Raw genomic sequence first — 8,580 nt, forward strand, 5'->3', positions numbered from 1 at the left:
TTCTGAGCAGTATGTGAACATTTCCAGTTTGTGGAGTCAGGTAGGGTAAGGGATTATTCGTGAAGTTGGGAGAAATCGGTCTAATAGAATGTTAATTGAGCCTGCCAAGTGCTGTGAGTTTAGTAGAACAAACTTTCCCATTCTATTAAGTCTGAAGGCCATTTTGTCTATGGTGAGGTGGACGTTTGTTATATCATCTTCAATGGCAATGCCAAACAGGGACTTAGAAAGGGAGCCCATGAAATTCACGAGTCCTCTTTTATGTCTGAAGGAGGCATGGTGGCGTTCTGAGTTATGATTTGATATCATGTCATTCCGTTCATTTGTGGAGAATTGGAGGAGTAGTGTGTTTAGTTTGTCGGAGATTGAGTAGAACACGTTGCCTCTTGATTCTGAGGAGTTAGTTTTGGGTCTGGGGTGTTTGAAGGTGGCATAGAAGTGATCTGATAATGCATTCGTAATTTTGCGTATTGACTCTAGGTCTGAGTGTAGTTTCGTGATGTCGAACTCCATTTTTATTGTGGTTGTGTCTCGAATGACCATTACGTGTCCTGCAGGAGCGACAGTTGCTCCTGGGATAATCCTCGGTAGGTTATCACCAGAGAAGGCTGCGACGAGGCATATGGGGATGAGAGGTAGGAGTGTCCTCAAAGTGTGAGAGTGTGGTTAGGTATCTTGTTTCTGGGTGTGTTTTTGTTTAAATATTTCTTTTCGTGATTATATTTGAGTATGAACACGATCCTGAAGGATGTGAAGAGAGATTATATAGTTGGGGAAAGGTTTGATGGATAAGGATCGTGATCACTTCCAACTCAGGTGAGCATGATGTCCTGCCCTCTAAGGGGGGGGGGATCTGAATTGTTATAGAGAGTTACCGCTTGGAGAGTAGTGTCATGTGAAAGGTTGAGGTTTCGTGGTTGTGGGTGGATTGTATAGGGTGGTGGGTGGAGCTTGGTTTGGTAGGAAGCCGTGTCTGTCTAGGATGAACTTTACGTCGAATTTTAATTTGATTGGTTTCAGTTTTTCTCCATGTGCTGTGATGAGGGTGTCGTCTGACGGGCCAATAAGATGGTAGTTGTTGTTGCTTAGAGTTTCTGCTACTACAAGGGGGCCAAAGAACTTTGGTTTAAGTTTGTTAGATCTGTTGTGGTGTTTAAACATGACAACATCACCTGGGATGAGGGACAAGGATCGAGAGTATTTATGTTGTTTGATTCGAGTTTGTTGTTTCTCTTGTTCGAGGTTCTTTTTTAATTCTTTGTGGATCAAGTGCATGGCGAGTTCTACGCGCTTTGCGTAATCTTCTATGGTGTAAAGGGGGGAGTTTTTCAATAAGGAGGGGTTGGCCGAAGAGTATAAAGTGGGGAGAGTTCTTCGTCGCTGAGTTTATTGAGTCATTAATGCTGGCCTGCACTTGTGGGAGCCAGTCTTCCCATGTGTCGCAAAGGCATTCTTGTAGGGGACGGAGGACTTCGAGGATTTTTCTGTTTGTTCTCTCTACAAGTCCGTTTCCTTGTGGGTGATATGCTGTGGCGTATAACCTGTTGATGTGGTATAATTTGGCTATGTTTTGGAGGACTTCGTTCTTGAACTCAGATCCGTTGTCCAAGAAGATTTGACGAGGAATGTTATAATTACAGAACACATGGTCGACTAAGGCTTGGGCCACATTTTCTGCAGATTTGTCTGGTAGGGACACTAGTATCGTATACTTTGAAAAGTAATCCACTGCGGCAAGGACGTATTGGGAACTTTGGCGGCTTGGTGGTAGTTTTGTAAGATCAATGCCCATAGTATCCCATGGTTCTGAGGGGTTGGGTACTTCTACAATTTGGAGTGGTCTAGGGTTTGGTCCACGAAGTTGGTTACAGCTAGTGCAGTATTTAATGTGACGGGTGATGTCGGTGGCCATCTTGGGCTAGTAGTGCGCCTGCCTGGGTGACCTGCAATGGGGCTATTGTGGACCATTAGAATGATTCTGGGAATCAGTGAGTTTGGGATTACTGTTTGGGTTGGGGTAGTAGTGCATCTTTTAAGAATTCCATCCTTTAGATGTAATTCTCGGAGGGGTACAGGGCTGTTTTTGTAGGGTGGCTCCCATTTCTAGGTGGAGGATTACATGTGACAATTTTTTTTTTTTTTTTTTTTTTTTTTTTTTTTCTCGGAGTTCCTGAGGGCAATGCAGTGCATGGTTGGGACTGTTGCAATCGGTCGGGGGGTTTCGGCTGCGTCTGCCACAACATTTGCCTTACCTTTTATGTGGGTAATTTCTGGGTTAAATTCTAAAATGGTTGTGTGCCACCCTGCTATCTTACCTCGTAAAGTTTTTTCCTTTGAAAAAATCTGTTTAAGGTTGATGGTCTGTCATGACTGTGATTTTGTGCCCCAAGATGAGTTCCCGGAAATGTTTTAGAGTACAGACTACAGCTAGAGCTTCCAAGTGGGTGGTGGAGTAGTTACGCTCTGCAGGGTTCAATACGCGGCTTGCGTACGCTATCACTCTATGTTTCCCGTTTCATTCTATTTGTCTTTGGTCTGCACCTATCCCAAGGGTGGATGCGTCCGTGAACAGAAAGAATTCCTTTGTGAAGTCAGGGAAGGCGAGCGTGGGTGCCCTGTATAGTGCTGTTTTTATTTTCTGGAAACATTCTTGTTTTTCAGAGTCCCATTTGAAAGGTATGTTCTTACGTGTGAATTTGGTAAGTAAGGCAGCTAAGTCTGCAAAATTTCTTATAGAATGCCTGTAATAGGCAGCCATGCCAAGAAAAGAACGGAATTGGTTCTTGTCCTTTGGAGTGGGGAATTCAGCAATGGTTTTGATCTTGTCTGGGGTTGTGTGGATTTCGTCTTTGGTTACTGTATGGCTAAGAAAGGTAATCTCCTTTTTTTTTTTTTTTTTTTTTTTTTTTTTTTTTTTTTTTTTTTTTTTTTTTTTTTTTTTTTTTTTTTTTTAAAGAAATGGGCATTAAAGCTGAATTTTGAGGCCAGCTTTTTTGATGGTGTGTAAGACGTAGCCAAAGATGTCAAGGTGGTCCTCTACAGTAGGGGAGAATATCATTAGGTCATCTAGATAGACGAAAAGGGATTTGCATAATTTGTCTTTGAAAAGTTATTCATGAGTCTTTGTAGTGTTTTTTTTCCCAATGGTTCATCGTTCAAGGCGATTGCCTCACGATGGGATTGATGAATATTCCTAAGATTGGTTCTGGCTTGCTGGAAGTCTATAACTGGGATATCTTCGAGAGGGATTGGGGTGGGGTTTGATCTGGTGTTGATGGTGTTGATAGGAGTGGTGTGTGTTTCCTGGATGGGTTTTATGTATAATTTAGCTGTACCTGTTTATCTGTGTTTAGTTTAACTGGGGTATGTGAGATGTTCTCTAGTAAGATTATTGGCTCTTTCTTCTGTCTAACTGTATCCCATACAGCAGGCATATGAAGATTCTTTCTCCTACAGGGATCGGGAGACACAATTATGTCTTAGTCTGGAAGTGCACCAGGCATGATTGTTGAAATAACCACACTCTACCCTAGAGGGATTGAAATTTTGCATTTTGGTTCATTCTCACTGGGCACTTCATAAGTGTCAATTCTTTCGGAGTTGGGTAGCGGGTCGATGCCACCAAATGTCTTTGGTGGGTTAAATCAAAGTATGAAAGACCTATTTATAAAGTCTATTACCCTTTTATCCCCCTTTAATTACAGTAGCAGACCTTCCTCGGTCTGCATTTCACCTAATGACTGCTAATTCCCTCTCGCTCTCTGCTTTCGTAAGGTAAATTCGATGACAGGGTATCTTGAGGAGTTGGCAATCTCACAAATGATTTACATTTTACCCTAGTGATACTAGTTTTGGACATTAGTATATGATATAATATTTTCATTATAAGGATGTGTAGTTGTTTCTTGTGATTTAATTATTATGGTTATTAATCTAAGTTACGGAGTATAATGTGTATGAGGAAAAGGTGTTCTTAGGAATCAGGGGTATTTCACGGTTTGGTCACGTGAAGGAAGAGCTTAGGGGCGTGTGTGTATGTATGTTGCGATGTAGTTTTCCATGGATGTTGCTGCAATATGTGGGATTATAGGTAATGGTTACACCCACTGCCCTTAGAATATGTACATCTAAAACTCTTCCTACTCTTCTCCTGATTACCATTGTATAGTCAATTAAAGCCCTATCTACCACCCTTCCATCCACCACCCTCTCCCATGTGTACTTATGCTTGGCCTTCTTCCTAAACACTTTATTTACTATCATCAACTCTCTTTCTAGACGTATCTCCACCATCATCATAACGGATGAGATAAATCTGATTTGATCGATTACACACACACACACACACACACACACACACACACACACACACACACACACACACACACACACACACACACACACACACACACACACACACACACACACACACACACACACACACACTTCAACGAATGGACGGCTTAGAAGACGTTCTGAAGAAAATTGAAGTCTGTGGATCCCAACGCAAAGAGAAGTGCCTATTGTTTTTACAGGGTGGGGGGGAAATTGCTCGTGGAGTAGTGGGAAAGTAGGGAAAGAGGAAAAGGGGAGGGATTACTGAGGGAAATGGAAGGAAATGAGGAGGGAGTAGACTTGGCCCAGGCAGACAGGCGAAAGGTAAACAAAAGGCCCCCCGATCAGCTGAGCGACGATGAAATGTCTAATAAAAATGTAAAGATTAGAAGCATAGATAAGAGCAATACAGTAGAAAGTGATGAGAATATTTTCCAGGGATTTAAAGAGGGTGGGGGGGACACAAACCCCCCCCGACTGACAAGACTAGAAGAGAAGGTCGATAAGATGATCGAGGACTTGGAGCGTAGGTTCGGTGATGTTAACAAAATTATACGGAGAGTTGAAAAATTGGAAGAACTAGAGAAGGCGAACAAAAACTTAACTAAGGAAATTGAAGAATTAAAGAAACAGTTGAGGGAAGTAAAAGATGAGAATAAAGTCTTAAAGGAGAATAATAAGGAGAACAAGGAGGGTTGGAAAAAAATTCAAGAAAATAGCAAAGTTGCATTCACTGACATAATCAGACAGCAAATGAATGAACAAACTGAAAACTCAGTTATTAAAGTGATGAGACAGAAGGAGAATATAGTAAGAGACCTAGCAGACAAAAAGAAATGTATAATTATATTAGAAATGGAAGAGAAACATAACCCAGATAGAACCACAAGAATCAAAGAGGAAAATGAAAAAGTAAGAAATTTACTAGAATTAATTCAGGAAGATGAACCAGAAATAATGAAACAAATCGAAGAGAAATTCAGGCTCGGGAAATATAGTACAGACAAGATCAGACCAATTAAGATTAAATTCAGGTCACAAACTACGGCTGAGAATATCTTATCCAAAACAGGGAAACTAGCAACAAGTGAACAATATAAAAAGGTATGGATAAAAAGGGAAATGAACAAAGAGGAAAGAGAGGAAGAAAAGCAGAAAAGACTTGAAGCAAAGGAAAAAAACGAGATAAGAACGGAGTCAGAAAAAGAGAGATTCTATTGGAGAGTAGTGAATATGAAACTAAAGAAAGTCGACATACAAGAGAAAAACAAAAGGGAAACAGAGAACACAATGGAAGTGGCAGAAAACTAAGAGTGTCTTACACAAATATAGATGGATTAATAACAGGATTGAATGAGCTCAATGATTATTTGAAAGAAAAAGAACCAGACATAATGGGAATTGTAGAAACAAAATTAAAAGGTCCACTACCACCCAACAGTGTAGGACATGATGCATATAATTATTGGATTAGAAACAGAGTGAAAAAGGAAGGGGGTGGAGTTATGTTCCTGACTAAGAAGGATATAAACGTGAAGTGTGTCACATATGGAAAGAATACAGTAGAGATGATAATGATGGAAGTAGAAGACAGAGATAAGAAGAACAGAAAGTTTGTGATAAATTATGTGCCCCCAAAAACAGCCTCATGGGAAGAGAGTGAACATAAAAGTATGTTAGAGGACACAAAGATAACATTAAACAAGATAATGGAAGAGGGAGGAAAAATAGTTTGATGGGCGACTTTAATTGCAAAGAAATCTGCTGGGAAGAAATGACAGTAAAGGGTGGAGACGGCTCATGGGGAAACGCTCTACTTGAGATAGTTACTGACCATACAATGACACAATGGATACAGGAGAACACTAGGTATAGAAATGAAGAAGAGCCATCGAGACTAGACCTAGTAATTACATCCGAACCTAGAATAGTGGACAAAATTGAATATAAAACACCAATAAGTAAAAGTGACCACATATTGATTGAACTGGAACTTAATGAAGAAAAATATATGAAAAGAAATGAACAATACAGAAAAGGAAGAATGATGTATGAAAAAACAAACTTTGATAAAATAAGAGAATTCTTTCAAAAGGAAAACTGGGAAGAAATATACAAAGAAGAAACAGCAGTAGAAGAGAAATGGAATATTTTGACAAAAATTTGACAAAAATTCATATATTCATTATTATTATTCTCATCCAAATAATATTAAACGTACAGTATTTGCCTCAATGTATTTAAGAGCTTTTCGTATTTGTAGTCCTGAATTTATTGATGAAGAAATCAGAAATGTTTTTAACATTGGGCTAGAATTAAAATACCCTAAGCAATTCCTTGATATTGCTTACAATTTTGCAAGGAAATCATTTTTAACTCCTCAGCCTAAATCACCTTTCAATTAACATAATGTTTTAATTTTACCATTTCAAGAAAATTTGTTAAGTATCACAGAATTATTAAAAAGATTTAACGTAAAGGTAGTTTTTAAACATGATAGTACATTAAAACATAAACTTATCAACAATAGTATTGAAATAAAAAAAGGATGCATTTATAAAATTCCTTGCAAAATGTGTAATCAATTTTACATAGGTCAAACTGCCAAACCCTTAAACATTAGAATTGAACAACACAAGAAAAATGTTAGGGATGGCAATCATTCTAGTGGTATATTCAAGCATATTGAATTAAATAATCATCCAGTTGATTGGGGTAATGCCCAGGCAATCTATTATACCAACAACATAATAGCAAGAAATTTAATAGAGTGCAGTTTGATTCATACCACTAGTAATCAAAATACCAACCTACATAAAGGCTTGTACAAACTTGATAATTTCATTTGTCAAGAAATTAGTAAGATAATATCAGGTAAAATGTAATCCAACGAATTGACTTAATGTCGCCCTATATAAGTAGTAGAAAGAGTGACCCTTGGCGACTGTGACCTGATGTCGCCCGACCATCGTAAGATAATTGACAATGACCTTCCGCTCTCCTTGGCGACTGTGACCTGATGTCGCCCGACCATCGTAAGATAATTGACAATGACCTTCCGCTCTCCAGGGGGTAATTGGTCGCTACGCTTATTCAAACTGTCCTTGTTCCTTTGTATCATGTATATATTGTCTATGTATTCCTATCACTATGTACTTGTTGCACTGAAGATGTAATATACGAAAGCGCTCTGCTTCGTTAGTTTCTTTTTCCAAGTGGTCTACTTTGCATAAATGAACACACGTACCCATGTTCTTATTAGGATATATATATTTATATATATATATATATATATATATATATATATATATATATATATATATATATATATATATATTCTGTTGAAAACGACAGCAAATTCATTAGAAATTAATTTCTTTCTTAAGCTTTCTAGCTTTCGGAAAGTAGATTTCTGGGGGAATGAGAGGGGAAGAAGCAAATTTCCAATTGACATTGGTAATTTATATTAACACAGAAGTCTATGTTATATACAGAATAAATGAAAATAAACAAAACACAGTATAATGAACCCAAGACGTTTCGCAGATCGTTCTGCATCTTCAGTTGGAGTGAAGGGAAGTGTGACCAAGACGAGTATAAATATATATAAAGGAAAAACTTGGAGAGGTCACTTAATGACTCCCCTCTGTTTGGCTGGCGCTTGAGGAGGAAACTCATGGAGGTGTCGGGGATTGATTTCACTGTCGAACATAGTGAAAATGGTTCCCTCCCCTTCCTGGACGTCCTCCTTAAACAGACTAACAGTTCCTTTTCTTCCAGCGTGTATGTTAAGGACACCAACTCCGGACTATGTATGAGCGGAGAAAGTGAGTGCCCCAAAAAGTACAGAGACTCCACTATCAGCACCCTTTTTAGAAGAGCCCTTAGCCATTGTTCTTCTTGGTCAGACACCCAGAAGGAGATAGACAGAGTCCACCAACTTCTAATTAATAATGGTTACTCCAACAACGAAGTACAATCTACACTCAGAAGAGTTATTGACACCTGGTACCAAGAACCTCATCACACTACCACAGAACATGAAGGAACTACACACCGCATATTCTACAAGTCCCAGATGTCCAATAAATATAAAGAGGATGAGAAAATATTAAAAGACATTATTAAAAGAAATGTGACCCCCACGAAAGAACGTGACAAAATATCACTCACCATTTACTACAGGAACAAGAAAACATCTTCCCTGATCTTAAGAAATCACACCACCCCAAAACCTCATGGTAT

This window comes from Oratosquilla oratoria, chromosome 2 (genome assembly GCF_046742065.1).
Source record: "Oratosquilla oratoria isolate Oo_2021 chromosome 2, ASM4674206v1, whole genome shotgun sequence".
Lineage (NCBI taxonomy): Eukaryota > Metazoa > Arthropoda > Malacostraca > Stomatopoda > Squillidae > Oratosquilla > Oratosquilla oratoria.